Below are 16,697 nucleotides of genomic sequence, written 5' to 3' on the forward strand. Positions count from 1 at the left end.
AGTTATTGAGTATTGTATCTTATAAATGTCAAGGAAATCCAGTTGTTAGGAGAGTAATTCAGATCTCCTATTCCATATTGAATTTTTTTGTATCTGCTTGTTCTATCACTCACTAAGAGTAATATGTTAAAATAAGTGTGATTTTTTAATGTTTAATTCTTTTTTTTACTTTTTAATTTTAAAATCATTGCAGATTGACAGAAAGTTGCAAAAGATAGTATAGAAGTGTCCCTTGTATCTTTTACCCAGTTTCCACCAACAGTTACATGTTGTAACTCTAAGTTCAAAATTAAAACCAAGAGTTAACTTTTATACAATACAATGTGTGTGCATAATCCTGTGTCATTTTGTCACATGTGTAGATTCACGTAACCACCACCACAGTCAACAGGCAGAACCATTTCATCACCACAAAGATCTCTCGCCTGTATAGTCACACACACACACCCTCTGTCACTTCTAACATCTGACAACCAGTAATCCTGTTTCCATCTGTATAATTTTATCACTAAGTGAAAGTTTTATAAATGGAATCATACAGAATGTGACCTTTGATGTTGATGTGTGTGTGTTTTTTCCCACACAGCTTTATGCCCTTGAGACTATCCAAATAGTTTTCTGTATCAATATTTTTTGGCTTTTCATTGCCTGGTTGTATTCCATGGTATGTATAAACCACAGTTTTCTTAACCGTTCACCTATTGAGGGGCATTTTAGTTGTTTCCAATAATTTAGTGTTACAGATAAAGGTGTTATGAAGAGTTATGTACAGATTTTTGTGTGAACATGTTTTCATGTCTGTTCTGATATATTTTGAGGCTATGTTGTTGCATGATACAACTTTAGAATTATATCTCTCTTTTATAAAATGTCACCTTTTCATGGCTATGAAATCTCTCTTTTATCATTATGTAAATTTCTTTTTATGGTAATACTACTTGCCTTGAAGTCTACATTTTTATGTTAATACAGCCTTACCAATTTTTTGTTTATGTTTGTATGAAATATCTTTATCGTTTTACTTTTACATATCTTTTCTCATGCCTTCCAATTTTTTTTCATTTTTCTCTCTTTTTTTCTTCAGTTTGGATAATTTCTATTGGTCTGTCTTCACATTCACTGCTCTTTTCTTTTGCTGTATCCAGTCTGTCTTAAAGCCCACTCCATAAATGATGAACTTTAATATTTCAATTTTCAATTCTATTGCTTTCATTGATTTTTTCACTTTTGATATTTTCCTTGTTTTATCTACTTTGTTCATCTTCTACTTTCAGTGTCATGTCTATAATTGTTATTAAAGTTCTTGTTAGCTAATTTCAACAGATGATCATCTTCAGGTCTACTTCTATTGTCTGTGCTTTTGGATTTTGGTTAGTATTTCCTTTTTTTTTTTTTGCATACTGAAATTTTCATTTGTATGTCAAGCTTTGTATATAAAAACCAAAGATCAAAAGGATAAAATTTGTATTACTTTCTCCCTGAGATAATAGACTCTTTTATCAGGCCTCTGGTGTAAGAAAAAAGTACAGGCAACATTCCTGAGGTGATGGAAATATTCTGTATCTTGACCTTGGTGTGGTTACACTCACACACATACACACACATTAAGCATATATTAATCTTGCAGTGAGTTGAATGATGCCCCTGAAAAGATATGTCTACTTCCTAATCCTCAGAACCTGTGAATGTGACCTTATTTGAAAAAAGTCTTTGCAGACGGAATTAAGTTAAGGATCTTGAAATGATATCATCCTGGATTATCTGGGTGAACCCCAAATTCAGTGACTAGTGTCCTTATGACAGACAGAAGAGAAGACATACATATAAGAGAAGACCATGTGAAGATGGAGGCAGAGATTGGAGCAGCCACTCCAAGGTAGATGAAGGAAGGAAAGATTCTCCCCTAGAGCCTCAGAGGGAGTGCAGCCATGCCATAACCTAGATTTCAGAAGTTAGGACTCCAGAACTGTGAGAAAATAAATTTCTGTTGTTTTAAGCCACCTGGTTTATGACAATTTGATAAGGCAGCCTTTAGGAATCTTATAAAAATTTATGCAGTTAAAATTTGTGCATTGTACTGTGTGTGATTTGCATCTGAATTAAAAAACCTCTGGATGATTTCTACATTCTAGATGATGTCTACATTAAAGTTAAACATTCAGTAATTAATAAATAAACCTCCCTCACTACATTCACGTTAAAACACCATTTTTTTTTTTTTTTTCCTGGAGATGCTTTTCTCCTTCCTTGCCTATCTGGTTCATTCATTATCATTTGGTCTCATTTCTTTCCACACTTTGCTGCAGTCTAGAACTCCTTGATGCTCCCCCAGAAATCTCTCACTTCCGTTCTTTCTCCACTGCAGAGTCCTTGCTCCTCTTGTTCTCTACACCCAGCTTACTTTTTTAAATCTGGTAATGAATTACCTTATCTGTGTATCTTCCTCTAATAATTCGTACTAGGGGGTGATGCCCCTTCTCAGTTCTCCTGTTGCGATTTCTCTTGGATATTTATTATTTCACTTGGCAATTTCATGATAATTAGCCATTTATGTCCTTTTATAAATAAACGGTTAGCTTATATGCTACTTTCTATCTTTCTAGAGTCTCAATTCCTTCACACAACTTGAATCTCCCTTCAGTACATGGCATGGGATTGGGCGCTTAGTGGGTTTTCATTAATTTATTGAAAATAAACAAAAATATATGCATGTAACAGAAAGGCAACTTGTGTTGCTAGCCCGATCTCAGAAAAATACAGTATCTAGATTATGCTACTTGGGAAATATCACATTATTTGGATATCGACAATAGTCCATCAGCAGGATGTCAGGACTCAACATTTGTCAGAGAAGTCATTCCCCATTTGACAACTTTTTCAAGACTGACGGAGTAATCTCAAGCATCATCTCTTTGCTGAGCACCTTCTTAGGGGTTTGTCCATTGTGGAAAGACAGGGAATTTGTATGCGGAGACTAGCGGGGGAGCTGAGCGGTGGTGGTGACAGCGATGTAAGTCATGAATTGAGCTGAGAAGCAAACAATAGTCAAATGCATTCCTAAAATCATCTTCGTCCATTAAAACAGATGAATAGTTATTAGATATGCAATAAGTATAATCTAGAGCTGCAAATGTAAGTGATAACAGAAACAAAATTTCTCGGTAGAAGTTGTGAACCTGGAGCATGCAGACATAGCTGTCCCTCTTCTAACATCTGTTCTAACAGAGAGGCATCAGAGCGTGTTTCCGTAGTGTAGTGGTTATCACATTCGCCTGACACGCGAAAGGTCCCCGGTTCGAAACCGGGCGGAAACAGCGGTTTGGCCTTTTAACTCAGTATTTTGCTTTTGAGGTTCTCCATCTGAACCCCATAGAATCTGTGTATTTGGTCAAACACACCAACCCCCGCGCTATCTTTGTCCCCAGCCTGACTGAGGCGCGCATCCTTCCACCTCTCCCAGCCCCAGCAAGTTGCTGGATCCCCTTCGGCTTGAGGTCCACGGATTTTGAGCAGCGGTTGGTGGAGACCCAGCACAGGACAGAACCTTCCTGGTGCAGCGCGGGTGGAACTGGCTCCCTGGAAGTCCCGAAAACGGGACACGCTGGTTTTTCCCAAAAAAGTTTTTCTCAGGGATTTCTAAGAAGGAACAGGGCTCCACTTCGAGCCGAACGGAGAATTGGAAAGACCATTCTCTGCTCTTTATAACTCAAGCACAGAAATGATACTCCACGAAATAGGCAAGCGGACCTAATGAGGACTGGGTACTTATCTCAGAAACAGCCCCCAGTATTAAAAAGAAAAAAAAATAGGTCGTAGCTGGTATGGAAGCCGAATTCTTAATCGCGGCATCAATACGAGAAGGCCCTGATCAAATAATCTTTTCTCTTTTACAATGCAAGCATTGTCACTTAGTGTCCCTATAATGAGCAGGAATCCCCTAACTCTTCTTATTTCCCCCTCCCTTAATCCACCAGTCGCAACTCACCCAGTTTCAATAAACTAACCATCCTAATGCAGAGTGTTTAACAGCAAAACCAAACAACAACAACAAAAGCATCTCAGGAGTGGAAAAAGCCTGGTAAAGAGAATGCCAGAGCTGATTCTTGTTTTTTTTTTTTTTTTGTGTGTGTGTGGAAATAGGGAAAAAAGTCATTTTTCCTGCCTCGTACCTGTATCTACATAGTCTGCTTCCTCACAGAAAAAAACAAACAAACAAACAAAAAACCCGACCTTTATAACCAAGGTGGGGGCCTTGAAGGAGATGGTTAAGGTTGTTTTAATTCTATGAATTTCGCCCAGAAAATCCACGGCCAAGGTGCTATGGTGAGAGAATTTCCTCCGCATCTCCTAGAACATCCTGGAGCAAATCAAGGCTGTTTCCCCAGGGTGGTGTCTTAGTTTCTTTGTGGTGTTATAATAGAAACACCACAGGAGGGTGGTTTTCAAAAACAAAAATTTATTTTTTCACACCTGAGGAGGCTAGAAGGAGTCCAAATTCCGGGCATGGGCTCTAGAGGAAGGCCCTCTCTGCCTTCTCTGGGAGACGCTTGCCTCAGCGTCTCCAGTTCTCCTCAGCCTTCCTTGGGGATCTCCCCATGCCGTGTGCCTTTCCTCCACTTGTGCCCACTTCCTTCTGTGCCTAATCTGCTCCTTTTATATCTCCAAAGTGATTAAATGTAAGACACGTCCTACACCTATATGATCTTATTAACAAAACAAATCCTATTCCAAATGAAATTGCATACACGTGTTTTTTTTTGTATAGGGGTTAGGATTTACAACGCATATTTTGGGCGACATAATCCAATGCATAACAGGTGGGAATGTGGTGAATGCCAGGATGCATTTGACAGAGAAAAGTCTAGGACGGTACCAAGGAAGTTCTTGAAATCAAATTCCTTAGAGGCTGCCTGAGGTTTCCAGGCCTGGAATTTGTGAAGAATTTCAGTCATTGTGGGGAAGGCCTTCCTTAGCCTGGAGTCATGTTTGATATTGATGGTTTTGAGGAGAAAATATACACGCAACAAATATGAAAATGTCTGAAAGGAAGAGAAATTTAACTTTATCCAACATGTGACATCCGGAAAAACATCCATTTGATTCTTCAGAAGTATCTGTCATCTCCGTGGTGGTTTCTGTAATGTAGTGGTTAGAACGTTCGCCTTACACGGGGAAGGTCCTTGGTTCCAACAAGGTCGAAATGAGTTGTTTTCTTATGATAAATAGATAACTCCAAATACTCCAGTCATGGGCGCTAAGGCTAAAAATTGTTTCTAGGCAAGCAGCGTGGGGATGCGCAGTGTCTTCTAGCACCCCTCTGTTGCTGGACTTCCGCGGTTTATGAACCGGCTGGTAAACGCAATAGAACAAGGCGCCAGCTTGACGGTCCTTCGCTACCCGCAGAGGTTGAGGCTCTTCTGTTTCCTAATATGGAAAACAGCCCCTTTTGAATCACCTTGGTGCATCTTCTATCAGATTTTTTTGTCTTTTAAAATTAGTATTATGGATATTATTATTATTGATTCTTATTATATCATTTGGAAACCCTCCTGGTGGTGTAGTGGTTGAGTGCTATGGCAGTTAACCAAAAGGTCGGAAGTTCGAATCTGCCAGGCGCTCCTTGGAAACTCTACGAGGCGGTTCTACTCTGTCCTATAGGGTAGCGGTATGAGTCGGAATCCACTCGACGGCACTGGGTTTGGTTTGGTTTATTATATCATTAACTTAAGAGTTCGTTACAGGATATTTGTATCTATTCTCCCTGCCAGCGGGTGAGTATCTTCTGATAAAATTCTTAATTTTCATATGAAGTCCGATTCATTTAAATTTTATGTTTCTTTCTTTTGTGCCTCTCTAAGAAATCGTCTACTCCAAGATCACAAAGATATTCTATGCTTTTTTCCCTCCAGTAGCTGAATTTTTTTATCTTCACCTTTAGGAATATGGGCAAAAGACCTTCCAAGGCATTTTCCAAGTAGGATATATCAATGTCCAATGAATATATGAGATGTTGGGATACCACAATAAAAGAAAAGTTTGTTTTTTCACCGAGCGTCGACAACTACCAGAGAGAAGACATCAATTGTCTCTGCCAACTTAATTTTCTTGCCAGAAATATTTTCAGAACTCTCCTGTAATGGCCCTTTCTGTTTGCGGGGGAGGAGAGTATAAAGGATGGAGGGGGGTGGTGTCTGGGGAGTGGAGGATGAGATGGGCTGCAGATTAGGAAGATAAAATTTCCGTCCTCTGGATCTAAGGAAATGCCTCTGTACTTCAAGGGCAGCTGCTAAATCTGACTCTTGTCATCCTCCATTTTTTTTTTTTTAGTTCCTTCCACCCTACTGTCACCCTCCAGAAAGATCTTTAGAGACTTGGTTCTTATCTGGGCTTGACGGAAGTCTTTCGGTTCTGGGCGTTTCCATCGCAGGATCAGTGTCCACCACACCTTTCCAGGATGCTGGGCGGAGCGCGGGGCACTGGAATAGGACCCATCTCTCCAGGAATACTGTCCTCTGAGTTGTGCGCTCAGTCGCTGCCAAGAGCTGGTGGGTACCGGAAGTCACTTCTTCAATGGGGTCAGTGGGAAGCAGGACCGAGATTACCCAATAAGCAAGGTAAGGCTCAGCCCCAATTGTGCCTTTTCACCAATCTGCAGTGCACAATTTCACCTGTCGCTCACCACAAAGATGTGGTGAAACCTATGTGAAATTGTTCACCACAGAATAGCAAGTGAATACAATTAAGCTCGTGCTTACTGGTTAATTCGACCCTGATGGGAAGTCCTCTAGGACTTGGAATCCAGCTTCACTCAGGATGGAGGTTCAGAAAGTCAGGATGGTAAAAGCTGCAGAACAGAGCCCAAACGTTCATAGAGTTGGGATGATGTCTAGACACAGACTTTGCCTGAAGACAACGTAGGAAAATATCTAGGTGACTGGGTTTGACTATGACTTTTTGGATACACCACCAAAAATTTAATCCATGAAAGAGAAAAAAATTGATAAGTTTCTTTAAAATTAAAAAAACTGCTCTGAGAAAGACACTTAAGAGAATGAAAAGCCATAGACTGGGAGAAAATGTCTGATAAATGATTTATATCTAAAATATGAAAAAAAAAACCCAGTGCCATCGAAAATATGAAAAGATCTCTTAAAACTCAATAATGAGAGAACAAACAACCCAATTTAAAACTTGAACAGACACCTCACCAAAAAGAAATCTGCTTCATATGTGGTTGCTGTGTGCCGGTGACCCTACATGAAGGGTAGAGCTGCCTCACAGTGTTTCCAAAGATTTTGTGCTCACCTTTTAGTTAGCTGAGCTATTGGTTAGCAGCCTGAGCTCTTAACCACTTCACCACCAGGGCTCCATATGTCATTAGGGAATTGCAATTTAAAACAGCAGTGAGATACCACTTCACACCTTAATTAAAATGACTAAAATCCCAAACACTGACTACACCAAATGCTGGAGAGGATGCAGAGCAACTAGAACTCTCATTCGTGTAAAATGGTACAGTCACTTTGGAATACAAGTCTGGAAGTTTTTTAAGAAGCTAACATAGACATACCCTATGATCTAGGAGTTGCACTACTAGGTATTTACCTAAATGAATTAAAACTATTGTCCACATAAAAAAAATTAACTGTACATAAATGTTTATAGCAGCTTTGTTCATAATTGCCCCAAATTGGAAGCAACCAAGGTGTCTTTCAATAGGTGAACAGATAAACTGTGCTATGTCCATACAATGGAATATTATTCAGTTATAAAAGAATTGAGCTATTATGTTTTGAAAAGACGTAGAGGAACCTTAAATGCATACTGCTAAGTAAAAAAACCAGTGTGAAAAACCGACATACTCTATGATTTCAACTATATGATATTCTGAAAAAGGCAAAACTATAGAGACAGTAAAAAGGTCAGTTGTTGCCAGGGGTTTCAGGAGGAGGGGTTGACAGATGACTAGTTGGAGCACAATAGGGCAGTGAAACTAACCTGTATGATACTATAGTGGTCGACGCATTACATTATGCATTTGTCAATAGCCATGGAATTATACAATACAAAGAGGGAGCCCTAAGTAAACTGTGGACTTTAGTTAATAACATATCATTATAGATTCATCAAATGTAACAAATGCACAGGAACGCAAGATTTTAATAATAGGAGGGGACACATGGGAACTCTGTACTTTCTGTGTAATTTTTCTGTAAACCTAAAACCAATCTAAAAAATAGCCTATTAAAAGAATTTCTTTAATAAAATAGTTAAATTAGAAAAAAATGAATGGGCATCATGAATGACAGAATTAACATAACTTTCATTATTTTTCCTTTCAAACAATTTTTTCTAATTCCTCTTGGAATTCCTCTTTTGACTCATGAGTTATTTAGAAGTGTGATGTTAATTTCTCAAAGTTGGAGATTTTCCTCTTTTCTAGCTTAATTCTATGTTTGTTCGAAAACTACTATTTCAGTCCTTTAACATGTAGGGAGATTTTAATTGGCCATTAATTTTCCATGTGCACCTGAAAAGAATGTGTATTCTGTATTTTTTGGGTGTTGTATCTTATAAATATCAACTAGATCAAGTTGTTAGGTTGTAAGGTTAAGAGAGTAGTTCAAATCTTCTATTCCATTTTGAGTCTTTTATAGCTGCTTTTTCTGTCACTTGCTAAGTTAAATATATTAAAATAAGTATGGATTTTTCCTGTTTTTTGTTCTTTTTTTGCTTTTAATTTTGGAATAATTACAGATTTACAGAAAGTTGCAAAAATAATACAGAGGAGTCCGTTGTATCTTTTGCCCAGTTTCCACCTAACTGTTTCATGTCATAACTGTAAGTACAATATTAAAACCAGGACTTAAACATTAATAAAATGCAATGTATCTGCACATTTTATCACATGTGTAGATTCATGCAACCACTACCACAGTCATTATACGAAACTGTTTCATCACCACAAAGGTCTCTCCCCTTTATAGTCACATGCACACACGCCCTCCATCGCCTCTAACATTTGGCAACCAGTAATCCCTTTTCCATCTCTATAATTTTATCATGTAGTGAACGTTTTATAAATTGAATCATACAGCATGTGACCTTTGATGTTTGGTTTTTTTTCTACACAGCCTAACGCCCTTGAGTCTCCCCAACTGCTGTGTGTCAAGGTTTTCTTTTTGTTGTTTTTTGTTTTTTCCTTTTTATTGCCAAGTGGTATTCCATGGTATGTAGGAGCCACAGTTTTCTCAACCATTCACTTAGTGAGGGGCATTTTATTTGTCTCCAATGATTTGCTGTTACAAATAAAGTTGCCATGAACAGTTGTGTAAAGGTTTTTGTGTGAACATGCTTTCATGTCCGTTCTGGTATATTTTGAGGCTGTGTTGTTGGATAATATACATTTAGAATGATGTCTCTTTTATAAAATCTCTCTTTCCCATGATTATGAAATACCTCTTTTATTATTATGTAATATCTATGGTAATACTAGTTGCCTTAAGGTCTACATTTTTTTTAATGTTAAAACAGTCTTACCACAACTTTTTACCTTTTGTGTGGTATATCTTTATTTGACTTCTACATGTGTCTTCTTATGTCTTCTGAGTTCTTTTTTAATTTTTCTCTTATTTCTTAAATTTGTATAATTTCTATTGGTCTGTTTCCAAGTTAACTCCTCTTTTGTTTTGCTATTCCGGTCTGCCTTAAAGCCCACTCAATAAATTATGAATTTCAGTATTTCAATTTTCACTTCCATTGATTTTTTTCTCTTTTGATATTTTCCATGTTTTTATCCATTTTGTTCATCTTTTCCCCTACTTTATGTGTCATGTTAATAATTGTACTAAAATTCTTATTAGCTAATTCAAAGAGATGGTCATCTTCAGTTCTACTTGTATTGTCTGTGCTTTTGTATTTTGGGCCATATTTTCATGCTTTTCTGTGTGTTATAATTTTCACTTTTTTGTCAGGTATTGTGAATAAAAATCAAAGATCAAAAAGTTAAAATTTATATTACTTTCTCCCTGAGAAAACAGGTCCTTTCTTTCATCAGGACACTAGTGCAGGAGAAAGTACAGGCATACTTCTAGAGGTAATGGAAATATTCTATATCTTGACCTTAGTTGGTTACACACACACATTAATTATACATTAATCTTGTAGTGGGTTGAAAAGATGTCTACTTCTTAACCCTCAGAACCTGAGAATGTGACCTTATTTGAAAAAAGAGTCTTTGCAGATGGAATTACGGATCTTGAAATGAGATCATGCTGGATTATCTGGGTCAACCCCAAATTCAGTGACAAGTGTCCTTATGATAGAAGAGAAGGAGACACACACCTAAGAGAAGGCCATGTGAAGATGGAGGCAGAGATTGGAGCAGCCACCACAAGCTATATGAAGCAATGAAGAAGTCTCCCCTAGATCCTCCAGAGGGAGATTTCAGGCTTCAGGACTCCAGAATGTGAGAGAATAAATTTTTGTTGTTTTAAGCCATCTGGTTTATGAAAATTTGTTATGGGGAGCCCTTAGGAATCTTATAAAATTTGTGCAGTTAAGATTTGTCCATTGCATTGCACGTAAGCTGCATCTTCATTTGAAAAAATCTAGATGATGTCTCCATTCTAGATGATGTCTACATTAAGGTTAATCATTCACTGAGTGAAAAATAAACCTCCCTCATTATATTCATATTAAAATGTCATTTTCTTTCTGCGGATGCTTTTTTCCTGCCTTGTCCATCTGGTTCATTTATTCCCATTTGGTCTCATTTCTTTCTAGTCTTTGTGGTAATCTAGAACTCTCTGATGCTCCCCTCAAACCTCTCACCTCCATTCTGACTCTACTGCTGGAGTTCTCACTCCTCCTGTTCCCTCTACACCCAACTGTCATTGTTTTATCTAGTAATATACACTTATCTGTGTATATTCCTCTAATAATTAGGACTGGAAGTGATGCCCCTTTTTAGTTGTCCTGTTATGATCTGTCTTGGATATTTGTTTCTGTTGTCTCACTTACCAATTTAATGATAATTTTTTTTTTTTAACCACTTAAGTGCTAAGGCTGCTAACCAAAGGATCGGCAGTTCGAATCCTCCAGGCGCTCCTTGGAAACTCTATGGGGCAGTTCTACTGCGTCCTATAGGGTCGCTATGAGTCAGAATCGACTCGACGGCACTGGGTGCAATTTTTAATAAATAATTAGGTCATATGCTACCTTTAACTTTCTAGCCCCTCAATTCCTTCATATAAGTTCAATCTCCCTTCTGGACCCATCATGGCTTGGCACATAGTAGGCTTTTCAGTAATTTATTTAAAATAAACAGAAAGATATATATGTTATAGAAAGGCAACTTGTGTTGCTGATCTGATCTCAGAAAAACACAGGAAGTATCTAGGTTATGCTAGTTGGGAAATATCACCTTATTTGCATATCAACAATAGTCCATCAGCAGGATATCAGGACTAATATTTGTCAGAGCAGTCTCTCTCCTTTTGGTAACATTTTCAAGACTGATGAGTAAGTTCAAGCACCATGTCTTTGCTGAACACCTTCTTACGGGTTTGCCCATTATGGAAAGGCATGAAATTTCTGTCTAGGAGGGTGTGTTTGTTTGGGGTGCACTGATGGGGGGACAGTGATGTAAAATATTGAAATGTGTTGGAAAAATCAACACCAAATACATCTCCAAAATCACCCTTATCTACTAAAACAAATTATTAGATATAAAAATAGATATAATCCAGAGCTACAAAGGTGAGTGACAGGATTAAAATATCTGGATAGAGGATTCCAATCCGGGCCATGCAGATATATTTTCCACATCCGGACAGAAAAGCCATAGTGCGTGTTTCCATAGTGTAGTGGTTATCACGTTCGCCTAACACGCGAAAGGTCCGCGGTTCAAAACCCAGAGGAAACAACATTTCTATCTTTTAACTCTAAATTTTGTATCAGAGTTTCTCTACCTGAAAGTCGCAGAATCTGTGTATTTGGTGAAACGCACCAACTATCCCGCCGTCTATGTCCTGAGCCGAGCTGAGGCTAAGACCTGTCCTCCCACCTCTCGCAGGCTAAGAAAGTTGCTAGCTCCCTTTCCGCTGAAGGTCTGCGGGTTCTAAATAGCCGGATGATGTCGACCGCACGACAGGACAGGATAGGTTTATAACTTTTTCCCTTAAATGATGTATTTCTTTTTTGAAAGGTAACTTGACTTCAATCCACAGACTACTCTCTCCCCCTCTACTATGTATTTATAGAGTTTTCTGAAATTCTTTCATTTTTAAAATAGCTAACACATTCTCTTGACAGCCACAGTATGGAAAGAAATACAATGAGCATCACCTTCCTAGGTTTGTTTCTCATCTGCCTGGTCCCCAGAACTCCAGCAGGTTACTGTTATCATGAGTATTTTAATGATCTTTGCAGAGATTTTTTTTAAGGTGCACATACAACCTAATTAATACAAATACATATATTTTCTCTCCCACCCTGCCCTGCCACCCCCCTCTGCGCCTTGCTTTTTTCATTTAATATATTTGGAAATCTTTCCAATTATGTACATAAAGATCTTTTTGTCTGCAATATCATACTGTTATATTTTCTTGATGGGTCCCAACTCACTGAGCTACTAATATTAACGTGATACACAGGTCTTATCTAATCTTTCAATTACAAATAATGGTGCAGTGAATAATTTGAACATACATAATTTCTTGTGTGTGCAAGTACACTTTGTATGTACACTTATGGAATTGCCCATCAAGGGAAATATGCATTTGAAATATTAGTAGATCCTGCCCAATTGTTCTCCTCAGGGTCTGAACAGTTTCTTAGTGGGGAGCACACTTGAACAGGATCCTGGCTACACGCAATACACAATACAACTTTTACACACTCCCTGCTACGACTCTGAAGGAAAACCAAGCTATTCATGAGGAATATAGAAGAATGAACAGTTAAGAATTCTTGTGATGCTGGAATGTTAAGTTTCCACCAGAAGATCGATGCTTGCACACAGCCCATTGACAGACTTATTACCTGGAAACTTGAAAGTACACAATAAACAAACAAAAAAAGCCCTGTCTTCCATGGGAACAAACAAGATTGCTGTATGCCCAAGGCAAAAGCTCTATGTCTGCCTCCTTGCCAGAATCTCAAAGCCCAGTCTGCCAGACAGTCGGGGACACTTGAAATTGTACTAACAGTAAAGATATGATCATAAACTGAGAGTCTCATCCACATTTTGGGTACTGGGCTTTTTCAGGAGAGAATTACTGAGAAATTCACTAACTTTCCCAACTTGCTTAAAAACTTTAGATACTATAAATGTAATTTCCCCATGGCACTTTGAAACTCTAAAAAGGACAGCATAGCAAAAGATTATGACATTGCAGAAAAAATTTACATAATTAATAGAAAATATACATGTTAATATCAAAGAACACATTAAACTTGAAAGGCTCCCTCCGTTCAAAATACCTTCTCTCCTTCTTCCCCTCTAATTTATGCATTATTTCAGGTTTTGCTCAAAGGTCACCTTCCACTGGAGCAATTTCTCATGCCATGTGAGTTAGATGTCCTTCTTCTGTTTCATTTTATGATGATAAAAATAGCATATGTATGAATTTGTACATGGACTAATGGTAGAATCTTCGTGTGGAAAATCTAGGTCTTCAAATTTGCAGCAGTGGCATTAAGCCAATGTTTATTCTTGTATAACCTTTTAATTACTCATGCTGTCAATCATTTCCAACTCCTAGTGACCGTACAGGGCAAAGTAGAACAGCCCCATAGGGTATAATCTTTTCTGAAGTCAATTGTAGAGCTGCTGGTGCATTAGAAGCACAGAGCACTTAACCAGTGTGACACCAGGGACCCTTGCCTTTCAATTAGTACCCAGCAATTCTGATTTTGGAATGTTTCTTAGTAAAATTCCAGCTCAGCTCCATCATAAGTGTCTTCACTGAGGTTAGTCATTTTAGAAATTTGAGGTAGCAGAGAGCTGGAGAAAGCAGTAAGTACACATCAGTGGCTACAGATTTCATACTATGCAGCAGTAACAACTAAGGAGGCAGATGTGTATGAAACAAGAAGGGTAGATTTTTCAGTATCAAGTGAAAACTAACAAAACACAGTATATGATCAACAGCACAATGTGAGTTAAAAGTTATACAGGTCCTCCCTTCCATAAAAATAAATAAATAAATAAAACCTGAACGACCTCTGCTGAATGACTGAGCTCTGGGGAAAACTAGAGAATTACCACAGGCCACCTCAGGGCATCCTGCACTGCAATCTCTCTGGGACAAGTAGTTCTTGGCAAAAAGTGCAGGTTGTCTTCTTGGGACCCTGCTTTCTAAAGGGCCAATATTTATAGTCAGTAGGTGAGTTCCGAGGTGCATTAGACAGACAGAGAAATGGCATAAGGCAGTACAGAGAAAGATCTTGAAATTAAATTCCTTAGAGCCTGCCTGAGGTTTCCAGGCCAGGAATTTGTGAGGGATTTGGGCGATTGGGGAAAAGCCTTGCTTGGTCTTGAGTCATGTTTAATCCTGATGGTTTTGGGGGAAAAATAAACGGGCTACAGATATGAAAATGTTCAAAAGGAAGAGATAAAGTTAGCTTTACTGAAAGGGTACATCCAGCAAACATCCATTTGATTCTTCAGAGGTAGTTGCTAGCTCTGTCATAGTTCCCATAGTGCAGTGGTCGGCACGTTTGCCTTACACGCGAAAGGTCTCTGGTTCGAAGCCAGGTGGGAACAGTTCTTTGTCATAGGCTAAACTATGCATTCTTTAACGCTAGACAGCCATCCTTAATGGGCAAAATAGTCAGATGGTAAATTTTTACAAATACTGTTGTAAGGGTGAAATGCCCGATAATGAGATAGTAAGAGAGGAGTAGCTCTACCATTTCTTCCTGACCCAACTTATTCTTTTCTCAAACAACTGCTCCTCTCCAGGTCCTAGTAAATGTTACCTGGCGTGGGCTCTTCCACGATGGTTACACGTCTCCTACTTTATGCCCTATTCTCCTGTTGTCTTGGAGAGTCCTTGTGGCTCTCCCCATAAGTTCGATGTGGGAAGAAACCAGGTGTATTCGGTACTGCAACATTGCGCATTGGATACATTTTGGGTGATTGATTTGAATGGATCCTATTGAAAACGGTAGCAGGTGTCGATGTAAAAGTTGACCGCAGGAGGTGTTTCCCTCAGCTTCCAAACCCAAGACCTTTCCGTGTGAGATGAGCATGATAATCACTACACTAGGGAAACTTCACCCAATCTAAGAGTCCTGTATTGACAAGAGCCCATTCCTAAAAATCTTACAGTCTTCCCTCTATTCAGGTATGCTACTAAGTCAGTGTCTACAACTGCGTTTTAAAGTTCGTCCAATACAAGCACCATGCCGAGATTAGCAGCGTCCAACACCCAGTAATTGTTCAGAACTGTCATTTCTCTTAACATTATGCTAAAGCCATGACCACCATCAGAAAAATCTCACACATCTTGGGCTGACCAGACTAAAAGTTTTGTTTCTTGATGTCATCAAGCAGACACTGGAGTTCATCGGCCTGCATCTCACAGAATTCCCTTCACCTTCTCACAGTATCAAAAATGTAAAGTCCTCTTGAGTTTACCTTCAAAGTCTTCCAAACATCCTTCCCCTCTTTTCTTTCCGGTACCTAATTCTGGCCCTTGATAATCTGTTCTTCACTACTTTCCACAAGGCTCCCAGGCTTGGCTCTTTAAATCTGAGGAGAGCTTGAAATTCAAAATGTCATTTCCCTTTTTAAAATCCCCCAAACACAAACCTTTATTTAACAATATACGCACCTAAAATTATAATTTGCCCCCGAAGAACTTTTTAGCAGCTATCCACAAATTTTGACACCCTCTACTTTCATTATTTTTCCTTTCAAACCATTTTTTCTAATTTCCCTAGTAATTTCATCAACTCATGAGTTATTTAGAAGTGTGATGTTAATTTCCCGATATTTGGAGGAATTCCTTTTTTTTTTTTTACTTCAGTCCTTTAATATTCAGTGAGATTTTAATTGGCCATTAAGGCCCAATTTTTGTGAATTTTCTATGTGCACTTAAAATGAATAAGTAATCTGCAGTCGTTGAGTATTGTATCTTATAAATGGCAAGGAAATCAAGTTATTAGGTTAAGAGAGTAATTCAGATCTCTTTTTCCATATTGAATTTTTTGTATCTGCTTGTTCTATCACTCGCTAAGAGAAATATGTTAAAATAAGTGTGATTTTTTAATGTTTAATTCTTTTTTTTTTACTTTTTAATTTTAAAATAATTGCAGATCGACAGAAAGTTGCAAAAGATAGTACAGAGGGGTTCCTTGTATCTTTTACCCAGTTTCCACCAACAGTTACATGTTATAACTCTAACCAGCTCACTGAGATGAGTTATAATGCTAAGTTCAAAATTAAAACCAAGAGTTAACTTTTATACAATGCAATGTGTGTTCATAATCCTGTGTCATTTTGTCACATGTGTAGATTCACGTAACCACCACCACAGTCAACAGGCACAACCATTTCATCACCACAAAGATCTCTCCCCTTTATAGTCACACACACACACCCTCCACCACTTCTAACATCTGACAACCAGTAATCCTGTTTCCATCTGTATAATTTTGTCATTCAGTGAATGTTTTACAAATAGAAT

The 16,697-nt window shown here is 38.2% G+C and overlaps 2 non-coding genes across 2 annotated transcripts; both read left to right on the forward strand.

Annotated features, from left to right (window-relative positions):
- The first annotated feature begins 3,241 nt into the window (after nt 1-3,241).
- TRNAV-AAC (transfer RNA valine (anticodon AAC)) lies at nt 3,242-3,314 on the forward strand. The gene has a single exon. It is a non-coding gene; the product is annotated as a tRNA-Val (tRNA).
- An 11,383-nt stretch (nt 3,315-14,697) lies between these two features.
- On the forward strand, nt 14,698-14,770 carry TRNAV-UAC (transfer RNA valine (anticodon UAC)). The gene has a single exon. It is a non-coding gene; the product is annotated as a tRNA-Val (tRNA).
- Nucleotides 14,771-16,697: the final 1,927 nt, after the last annotated feature.

The sequence above is a fragment of the Loxodonta africana genome, chromosome 1 (genome assembly GCF_030014295.1).
Source record: "Loxodonta africana isolate mLoxAfr1 chromosome 1, mLoxAfr1.hap2, whole genome shotgun sequence".
NCBI classification, from domain to species: Eukaryota; Metazoa; Chordata; class Mammalia; order Proboscidea; family Elephantidae; genus Loxodonta; species Loxodonta africana.